The sequence below is a fragment of the Rosa chinensis genome, chromosome 4 (assembly GCF_002994745.2).
Source record: "Rosa chinensis cultivar Old Blush chromosome 4, RchiOBHm-V2, whole genome shotgun sequence".
In the NCBI taxonomy this organism is placed as follows: Eukaryota; Viridiplantae; Streptophyta; class Magnoliopsida; order Rosales; family Rosaceae; genus Rosa; species Rosa chinensis.
The window spans coordinates 57,696,318-57,707,694 of NC_037091.1; the positions used below are offsets into that span (position 1 = coordinate 57,696,318).

General features: G+C 35.3%; 1 long non-coding RNA gene and 1 pseudogene across 3 annotated transcripts; both read right to left on the bottom strand.

Moving 5' to 3' along the window:
* Nucleotides 1–892: 892 nt before the first annotated feature.
* LOC112199639 lies at nt 893–3,736 on the bottom strand (annotated as a pseudogene).
* Nucleotides 3,737–7,661: 3,925 nt separating this feature from the next.
* LOC112201039 lies at nt 7,662–10,693 on the bottom strand. Of its 3 annotated transcripts, none has more exons than XR_005809600.1 (3): nt 10,335–10,693; nt 9,037–10,246; nt 7,662–7,933 (listed from the first exon to the last, which is right to left on the bottom strand). It is a non-coding gene; the product is annotated as an uncharacterized LOC112201039 (long non-coding RNA). The 3 variants fall into 3 exon arrangements; XR_005809598.1 differs by having other exon boundaries at nt 7,662–8,335; XR_005809597.1 differs by having other exon boundaries at nt 8,118–10,246.
* Between the last annotated feature and the right edge of the window lie 684 nt (nt 10,694–11,377).

Here is an 11,377-nt window from a genome sequence, read left to right on the forward strand (position 1 = left end):
GGTCAATCCCTACAAAAACAGGCGATATGTTTTTTTCTCCGCCCCTGCACCACCTCCGGCCATGGAAGTAGTCTCAAAAGGACTGCCTAGTCCCGTCTAGCCATTAGCCGAGCTCCACCACCCTCCATAACCATCTACGACAGCATATCAAAGAGGAGAATCAAAACTGGTTGCGATCGGGTTCTTCCTCCTCCAGCCATTTCGAGCTTTGTCACCACTTGGGTTGTGTTACTCTCTTCCTTGTAGTTTCAATGCCACCAACCATGCTCATCAAATCAATCCCAAGGCAGCGTATCGAAGAGGAGAAACCGACATGAGTTGCAACCGGGTTTTTCCTCCTCCGGTCACCTCGAGCTCCGTCACTATTTGAGTTGTGTTCCTCTCTTATTTACGGTTCCACCACCACCAACCATGCGCAGAAAATCGATTTGTGGGGGGAGAGTATAATTGAAAAAATTTGTCCAAAAACCCGTCAACGTAAATTCCTCCTTCCTCGTTCATATCTGAACTAAGCTCCAGCTATGAAAATTATACGTTGGGTAGAGATAGAGTCAACGTCACCAGTTTCACTGTTTTTGGTGGTGATTGACAGGCAGTGCATAGAATAATTTTTGAAATATTATACAAATTAATCAAAGGTCATCAAACAATACTGTACTACTCTATAATACACACTAATTAATCTTCGGGTATGACCAGGCAAGCATGAAATGGTAAGCATTTCAATTTAGAGAAAAAGAATAAATTGTCGCTTATGCCTTGTATGTACTATTGCCTTAAAGATGAATAGTCTCAATAGAGAATAGAGACTGAAACGTTAATCCTTACAATATATGTAGACGCCCATGGCGTATGGCTGAAATCTCTACACTTGATCAAGCTAACTAATTAACTAAGCATTGGTGCCTAAAAGAGCGAGAAGAAAGGCCATGTAATGTCCAGTAGTGTCAGAATGAACTGCATCGTTCAATGCTTTTCCATATTTCTCTGGTGGTATTCTGCCTTTATATACTGCATGTCACTCTCCGCCCTCGTCACCACAACCCTTGTCAGTGTCGGATGTACCCAAACCCTTAATCGCCTTACATAAAACCTGTAATTGATCATAAAACTAATTTGTGTCAAAAACGAATTAACCAATTACTATTGCTAATTAATGTTAACATATGAGAGACAATATACCTTTGCAAAAAAAAAATGGCACGATGTTGAGCACATTGTAAGATAGTCATAAGCGCATGCCCAAAATTTCCAGATGTTTCCTTTGTCACTGCTTACAAATGCGTGTGCATAAAGTCTAAATTAACAACAACTTGTACCATAGATTTAACAATTAAATCTATTTTTTCATACGTTCTAATATTAAAAACTCGAAGAATCATAAACTCTGCAATCATGTAAAAATTTCGTTACATGAATTCATTAATAGTAGAATTAGGATTGTCTGTATTGATGTATTAGCTAGGTACCTTTTCCAATGTATGGCGATATTTATTTTGGTAAGTAGAGCTAACAGCAGCCAAATGCGCCCTGCTTCTTCCGTTAAATATATCTATGAAAGTCTTATCATCGGCTCCCGCAAATCTCTTCCCCCCGGCCTTATACTGAGCTTCTGAATCTTTCTCCACTTCTAATTGATCGAATTCTGGGCCTTCGTACTGGGATTCGCTAACAAATGCAAGCAGCAACTGCATCCGCGCAAAATATAAGCTCAGATTAACTCATTAATTATCAAAATTCTAACTAGCATGAAACTATGAATATTGTGTATATGCTGGACTGCTAGCCTTTTTTGTGATCTCCTGAGGCTTTAGATGCAATGTCATCCTCGAGGCCAACACTGAAATTTGAAAAGTAGATTTGCTTGAATTGTCGCAGCTGGGACGGAGTACGAGAGCATATGACTTCACTGGCCGCTTTGAGATCAACACCACGATCCAATGCGTGCCTCACTATGTTTGCATCACGCGTTGCTGGATCAGGCATCCACAACAATATTGCTTTCTGTATTATTGATCGATATCATCCACAATACGATCATCACTACATAGTCCTCGATCTCCATAGATATTCTCCATGAAATTGAATCAATGTACATTAGGTACCTTGACATGTACACTAAGTTCGGAGGACAAGCGCTTGTTGAGATCTTCGGAGTGCATGGTGTTGTATTTTTTTTGGATGGCATCACGCTGTGTTGCAATATTCCTGTGAGCAAGGATATTGACTACTGCTGCAGTATCACATCCAAATCCTGTATAAATAAATTACAAGCCTGTCCTATGATCCTTAATGTACATTTAAACTGGGATACAAATATGTTATAGCCAGAAATAATTTTTTTTTTTTAGAATGCAGAAATAATTAAATTAATGCAGATGCATAAAGAAAATTATGACAAATTAATTGACGGTCATATCTCAAAACCAGATTGATCCATTACAAGACTAATTCAATTACATTCAATTTTAATTACATAAATGCAGAAATGCATAAAGAAAACGAATACGCTGAAAACATACATACATACATACATACATACATATATATATATGGATCCGGCTCCTCTAAAGTGAGAAGGCTGTAAATTGACTTCAAGTTCATAAAATCCAGATGCTCCACATGATCTAAGGGTTTTAACAATCGACACATTACTCTACCACAAATTTTTGATATTTTAGTCTAAACAACTGTAACTTGTGGTTAACTCCAATAATAACATCAACAAAGAACTAAAAAAAATTGGGATTTTTGACGTGATCGTCTCTTATGCGACAATTTTTTTTTTAATGATATATACACTGCTGTGTTTGCTCCTTCTCTGTGCTTCCATGCTAATCCATGGTCGAAGGGAAGTATGAAAACAAAAAAAAACAATGCTGTCAATCTGTTATTGTTCATGATGCGCTGCCCTCCTTCTGTGGTTGGTTTGTCCCAATTCTAGAATTGCTCAGGTTCCATATAGCCAAAGTATAAACATTCAAGCTTGAAACTTGTGGAGCATTGAGAATTTCTATTGGAGCAATTGATATAAATATATAGTCATGGAATTACGTACTCAACTAATACTTATCGATCGATTTGAGGCTTTCCCAAATTGATATTGCTTCTTGTTGCATTTCCCAACTAACACAAAATAACTATTGCAAGAAGCCACTTCGATCCATGGCTTTATTTCGATTTCCAGATTCTTTGTACTTATATAAAAAAAAAATAATAGGCGATGATCTAATAGCCTTCCAAAACGAATTTATATATGTGCAACCAGTTTGTGAAACACCTACAGTGATTTTCAGAGACTTGAATGGAAAACAAAGATAGCATCACCCTTTTGTTTTTGTCTTCAACCATGAATGAGTATCCATGGAGGCAGAGAGAGCTAGAAATCTGGAGTATAGGAGAGAAAAGATCACGTCAAATCCCTAAATTTTTTTTTTTAAGTTAACGGCAAGTTATTGAAGTTAACAGTGTTTATTCTAAAATCTCAAAAAATGGTAGTAAAATGATGTATCAACTGTTAAGACCCTTAGATTATGTGGACTGTCTAGATTTTATGAACTTGAAGTAACTTTATAGCCTTCTCACTTTAGAGGAGCCGGATCCATATATATATGTGTGCGCGCGCGCACAAAAAAGAAGTCCAGGGGAATTCAATCTGACCTTTAAAGGCCTCGTAGAGATGAGCAGCATCATCACGCAGCGAAGGTGGCACCGGTGGGATGATCACAGATGCCATTCCAGCCTTCTTCGTCTGTCCCTGCTAATTTCCCTTGTTTGAACCAGGAGTACTATAATTTATTTTTATTTTTTTTTCTGAAAGGGAGGGTACTTTAATATAATAAGCTTAATTTGATTGCTTTGTATTGTAGTATTAATAAGTAGCTATTGCAGCGTTCATTAGATCACTGCTAATTTTCCCGTCCCGATATCAATATTCCCAGGGAGCTGATCAGTTCATGATTAATTGTTTGTTCAACTTCATTCAATCGAGAAATCAATGTTTTCCATTTTTGTAGCTTATTAAAACAAACAGCAACAAACTCGTTCATCGTTTTACCAAAAGAGAAGGAGAATTCTCCATATATATCTATGTCTTTTTGGTCAAAACCACTTAACCCATTGCGGGATGCGCTCTAGGTTATACAGGCTAAGCTTAATTGCCTTTGCGGCCGTTGGTCTAGTTGAGTGACATATTTTACGTACTCATCCAGGCCATCAACGTACTGTATTGGCCGGTAACTAAGCTACCCATGCGGGAGCGTTGAAAAAACTTCATCAACCTGACGTACTATTGTTTACCGGGAACAAATTATTAGTGAAAAGAAAGTCGATGATAATATGACCTTCTCAAGTTAGTAGCTATCTCCGCGTTGTGTTAATCCTCTAGGTTTTAGGTTTTTATTTTTTATTTTTTTCCCTTTCTGATAGCTAGCTTTTTGGAGTTTTAGTTGAAGATGCGTCAGCAGTGACATATATGAGATATATATTCATATGTGGTCCTTTCTTAGTTAGTTTGCAAATCAATTTGATGGCATTTAGCATTATTCAAATCCCCTAGGTTGACTACTGTTTCATTAGAAGAGAAAATGAAAATACGTAAACCAATTAAACGTTGCACATTGATTTTACAATTAACGCCTTAGGTTAATTAAACATGAAAACCAATTTTCGTGGACATTAGACGTCACTTAGTTTACTGTAATAATGGTCAAATTTAAAGCCTTATAATTAGTCGGAGCTCATTACGATCCTGAATCCGATTTCTCTAGCTAAAACTCCATAACCACAGGGATAGGGATGCAAAGGATAATAATAAACATAGTAAAAATTGAGGTCTTCTAGAGTCAGCTAACCAACACTACATCACTAATGTTAACTAAAAAAGCGACTTCATTTTTATAAAACTAAGTGCCCGTTCAGTAATGTTTTCAAAAACATATTTTCAGAAGGGGGCTGAAATTTGCACTCCTATTTTTACATTCTACACTTCCTTGCGCTCCTTTTACAAAAACACCCCTCTACTTATTTGTCCCGCTCTCTCTTTCATGACCAATTATCTGAAAGACTCCGTCTCTCTAATCAAGTCAAGTCTTCTATCGCCACTTTTTTTTATTTTAGAGGAGTTCATTCCAAGACTTATAGCTAGCCACAGTGGATTGTAAGTCTGAGATTTTTGTTTTGCAGATGAGGAAATCTGTAATCACTTCAGAACCCAGAAACACAGATTAAATAGTTAGTTTTTACTCAGATTCAATTAAAAAATTGGCATCCCAATAATTCTCTAATATTTTTGACCTTTATATGCACATGGCTTCTTGATTTTCTCTCTTCCTCACATTTGTTTCACTCTCTCTCTCTCTCTTTCTCTCTCTCTCTCACTACCAATACTACAACTGAATCTAAGCCGTTGACTATTGATGATATTCTTGTCAGATCTACTTTCACATCCTTTTTGGCCATTCTCAATCTCTCTTCTTCTTCATTTCTTCAAAGGGTGTGATTTGATTCCTTCACCAAGAAAATGGTTGCTTTGAAAAATATTGTTGCTTTGAATTTGCAGTTTTTGCTTTTATAATTCTAAGGCTTGATCAAGCCCGCTTCATGAAACTTGTCATCATTTCGCCATATTTGTGTTTTCGCCTCGACTTCCATGAAAAATTTGAAACAATTTAAGACTCTTTCTGTTGCTCGCGGTAGGAATTTGTCAATCTTAATTGGAAATCAAAAGAGTTCATCTATTCAACCTCTTCCTTCTCTCTTATCTAATGGGTTTTCTGTATATCAAATCACTTCTAGTCCCAATGAAACAAAACTTTTCAATTTTAGTTTTATCTAATAGGTTTTATGTATCTCATGGTATTTGTAGCCAACATTCTCTTCTTTTTTTGACAATTCTCAATGATTATGTGCTGATATGAACAAAGCGAAGAAGGGGACGATCAAAACAGAGAGAGAGCTTTTGACAGAGGGTAATTTGGGAATGCAAATAAGATTTAGAGATGAAATATTATAAAAATATCAAATGGGAGTGTGGAATGTAATAAGGGGAGTGCAATTTCAGAATTGTTTTTTGAAAATGAAAAAGAGAAATAGAGAAATAGAGAATGCATTTTCCAAATGGAAAATGTGTTTGGTAATCAAATCTTAAAAAACCATTTTTTTATTTTTTTTTCATAACATCAAAACCCATCTTCACAAACAAAGAAGACATGTGTACTATTCTTTCAAGTTTCTAACGCAGACTTCAAAGATACTTTTATACCAAGAGCACCAGTAATCATCCAACAGTTTCAATTTTTTTTTCTTTTGCTTTTTTTGATGTAGATCCAACAGTTTCAATTGCTAATCTGAGACCAAAATCAATCTCAAAATATTTCAATTCTCATTCAATTAACTCAATTCTCATCCGCTATTAATTATACAAGTGCATTCTGTCTTTCTTCTTCTTACCAGTTACTATGAGTTCAAATCCAAGAATGTAAGATCCACTTACAACCTGAGAGAGCTTAATTAAGATCAATACTGGAAAGACAGAAGCAAAGATTTAAATGCTTTCAAAGAAATTAGTATGCATCTGATCAATGATTGATGTCAAAACTGACTGGTTTGATTTGTGCTTTATTGGTTTGGCTGGAATCTGATAAGGGCACAAGTCTTACGATGGTGAGTTTGTTGGAATCTAGAACCCGGTGAGTATAAAAGAGTTTAGGTAGTGTCATATCCTTGAGTTTCGGACTGTTGGTGATTCATATGAAGTTTAGGGGTTGGAGGTTTGTGAGATGACAACAAAGTGTGAGAAAATATTGAAAACATTAATTTAACGTTTTCAGATTGTTAGAGTAAAGTAAGAAAATATTTCAATTTTCATTTTTAGAGTTTTCAAAAATATTCTACCGAACACAATTTCTTGTTGTTTTTGTTTTTAAAATTGAAATATGACTCTTATTTTCTCTACCAAACGGGCCCTAAATGTCCAGGACCAATAATCTTTGGTCTATTCTAAAATAATAATAATAATCTTTGGTCTGCAGACGTCTTTTAAACTAAGCATGAATGAAAGGTATCCATATATTAGATCTAATCTTGCAGAAAAGTTACAGTAAAGTTAGCTTAATTAATAAAGATATCTTCCTTAATTAGCACTGAAATCAGTTGTTCGTTCCTCGCTAAATGCGTACACTCTTATTTAAGATATTTGTTAACTTAAGTACTTAACTGGCTATCAATAGTACTAGAACACTACACCAAAAACTGCATCACACGAAGGCAAAAAAACGTTGTGTGATTTGGAGACTCACCGTCGTCTATCTCAATGTTGTCTGATGAAAACTCAGACGACGGTGAATTCACCATTGTGCGAGATGCAATCAGTCGACATATATTCATTTGCACTGTTGTCCCATAACTCGACAGATGCCAGGCACAACCATGTGCAGCAGTGATGTGCAGCAGTTCACACAACAGAACTTGTTTTTATGCCGTTGTGGGTTAAGATTCTCATACAACGTTTTTTTAATTATTCTGTTGTGTGATTTAAACTGGGACAACTGAGTTCTAGCTTTTTATGTTGTATGAGATTAAAACTAAATGACATTAGTTATTAAAATCCATTGTGTGATATATATAATTGCGTTGTGTGAATACCCAAATTTTGAATGGATATAAATTAATAGTGAACAATTGGAATACAAATTGAATGCAAACTATCAAATGATCAACATTTGTACCAAAGTCATTGTGATACATCAATTCATCAAATATTGAATTTAAGGAACATTGCTAAAGCATTCATACATCTCATAGACTAAAAAGCATTTAAGTTTCCCGGTTAAGTTTTACATGATGAAACAAAATATAACTTGTTGGATTAATGCTTGGTACTCCACGCTCGATCTCCCAAAGACTCTTTATGCAACATTCCCCCATATAGTTCCTGACACAATTAACAAATGCAATGAAAACAAGAGGGATAATACCTTACTATGTACATAATATACAAGCATTTTAGAATTAAATAATTTATAATATACAAGCAAGAAAGAAACAGAGAGTGACATTCTGGGGCATAACAGTAAAAAACACATAAACCTCGCCTTCAAAAGAGAGAGTGAGCTCACTAGTCCACGACAACAAGAACTCGTGCCCCATACTTCCACCTTATTACCAGCAATGATGTTCCCCATTTATTCACAGCAAGTCTCAACCACTTGGCCAAGCTTGTAGCAGATGATCAAATCCAACAAATATATACTAACCAAAAGTAAGTGCAATTATGACTACATAGAAACCCATCAAGATTGACCGATGCTTCTAGCTCTTTAAGCACTTGCTGGCACTGCAATTTGTTTGCTCCAGATATTATATTAAAAGGAACATTGAACACCATACTATGCTCAGAGCATTACAAAACTATAAAGATATTGAGAAAATCTAGTAAATATTTCTTCCAGTGACCATTATCTCTTACTAATCACCAATTTTTTTTTAAAAAAAAGTACACATTTTATTAGTTTTGACAGCATGAAGGTTTACTTTGTTAACTAGGCTAGAGCATACTACTTCCACTAACCTCTATCTTTATTTTATTAAAGTGCAATCCAAGAAAAATTACATATGATGACCATGATGCTTGTACTATGTGAGCAAACTCTATAAAACTCACTTGGCGAATCACCCTCATAAGCCAGTTCATCGTGTTTAGCTTTAACTGCCAAGTACAAATGGGCGATGCTAGGGACAAGCGGATTATCTACTCAAAGATGAATATCAGTACGAGCAACATATCATTTGGAGTTGGTGCTAAACGAGTTTGATATTGGGGAATATATTTTATCTTAAACCAATGATCAAGTCAAGAAACAAAAAGGAAAATGAGTGCCGCTTTCTTCTTTGATGATGTTTAACACCAGTATGAGTTCCTTCAAAATACTAACATTTAGTCCTACAAGTAAACTATTGCTATACAAAGACCAAGAACAAGAACATGCATACAAACAATACCACAAAGAAAGCTCAAAGTATAATAGAAGAACTTACAAGGATCAGGTTTTGTGAACATGGACTAAATTGCTAGTAGCACCTTTGTAATCGTTAGAGCTGGACTCCAACCATCCTTTACGATTTCCAAACTTACATTACCAGAAGAATCAACATTGCAATGGAAGACTTGAGTCCTAAATACGATTTGCAACACCAATCCTTTTAAGAAGAGAAATAATAAAATAAAAGAATACTAGCATCAAATGAGTGAATCAATCACGCAGATAACCTGCTGATCTCCAGTAGTTTTAATTTCATACATATACATTTTATTCTTAAGATCAATATTTGATACATTGATTAATGAAATCGGTACCAAGGCTATTGCCTATGAGTCCCACTAATGACCTGAACGAAAAGTTAGATAATCACTTCATTACTTTGTTTTTGGCATAGTATCAGTTTCATAATTTATATATAACCTTATGATGTATCTTTGGATGTAGAGATAAACTAAGATGCAGAACAAAAGGACAACAAAAAAGAAACCTAAATTCATGACCGATCAAAGCACAAACCAAGTCTAATATAGTTGTAAGTTGTGCTCAGTTATTTTACAGGAACATGTAAAGGACTGCATCATCCAATAGCCATAAGCCTTCATATATTAAACTCCCAACAGTTACTTAGAAATATCAGAATAAGTACAACACTCAAAACTCATATAAAGCACACCAACAACCTTCTACTCCTCATCTACAATATATTAATTTCCAGCACCCAAGTAATAAGAAAGCTAAAAAATATTGTTTTTCCCACCCAATTAAAGTGAAGGGTTCTGTGAGGCATAACATTGAACAAGTGGTGTGAGGTAGAAAAAAGAAGATCGCTCTAAACACAACATAGTTCTAAAACAAGCAGAATATTATATGTATTTCAATTCTAGAAACTGCAAATTTACAAATGAATCAAAATCCCAATAATCAAGCCATATGAAAATGATGTATTTCCAGACTCATACCAGACATCACCCAAATCCGAAGAAACTAGGCTGCAATACTATAAAAAGCAAACAAAAATTATAAGCATATCTCAATTCATAGTACCAAAAGCATATCCAATTCAGTCTATGACCATATCTTAATAAACCAGAAGAATGGGATCTTAGTAAACCATATGCAGAATGATAAAGCATTTACCCAAGCAACAACATCCTTGTTCTCCCTTATCCACTTGAAATCTATCACTTTCCACTGCGGTTTCACACCTACACCAAACAAACAAAGACAATTAATGAACTTATTCGCAAAATTTAAAACCTGAAGAGCAACAATGAAATCTCAAATTTAACTCACCAATCACAAGGATTTCAGAAACTCGAACCCAAATCGATTGGTGATAACTCAAACCTCCTTCTCAGCAGAATGTAATGAGAACTCAATCCCAACTAGAACCCCAATCAAGTAGAACCCAACTCGATTATTGAGAACTCAATCCCTCTTTTCAGTAGAACGAAAACCCCAAATCTAACCCAACTCGAACCCTAATCTAACCCAACAAAAGCTAATCCATACTACAAAGCTCGAGGTTTGGGAGAAGATGGTGATTTGTGATGGTTAGAAGTGTTTTCATACGATGGTGAGAAGATGGCATGAACAAAAGCTAGGGGTTTTTCTCTTGAGTTGAAAGACGGCTAGAGCAAATATTGAGGCATTAAGTGTGCCCTCTAGTTTTTCTCTCGATGTCGAGTTGTCTAATTAAGGCATTAAAATTTTGTTTTTTTTTTCTTTTTTCTTTCTTACTCAGACAATGTATAAACACATTTACGTTGTCTGATTTGTTACATCATTGAGGGAATAAAAAATGGAAATTTCCCGCCTCTGCAATCGAAATGTAAGGTTTGGCGCTTAGGCTAGTCATTTGTCATTCACACAACGGAAATAGTTCATTCTGTTGTTAGAACTTGCAAGCATAACAAATAATTGAAGTCAAATTTTCCCATTTTGAGGGGAATGAATGTCATTTTGGAGCCATCGCTCCAAATTTTGGTACTCACTTGCACAACAGCACATTAAAAACCATTGTATGATGATTTGCAAGTATACTCCTACAACGGAAGTAACTAAACTGTTGTCCAATTTAATGGCATTTAGGATACAATTTGGAGCCAAATTTGACTCAATGGTAGGAAGGAAATATGCTAGTCTTTTTGCTTCATTTAGACAACAGATAACCTTTCTTTCTGTTGTGTCATCACCTCCTAACTACAAGTTTTAGAATTTGAGCATCTTTATACAACGATGATTTATTAAATGTGTTATATAATTCAATTGTTTTCAACAGACAACAGAGGATTTGTTCTCTGTTGTGTGATGCAGTTTTGGTGTAGTGGAAGACC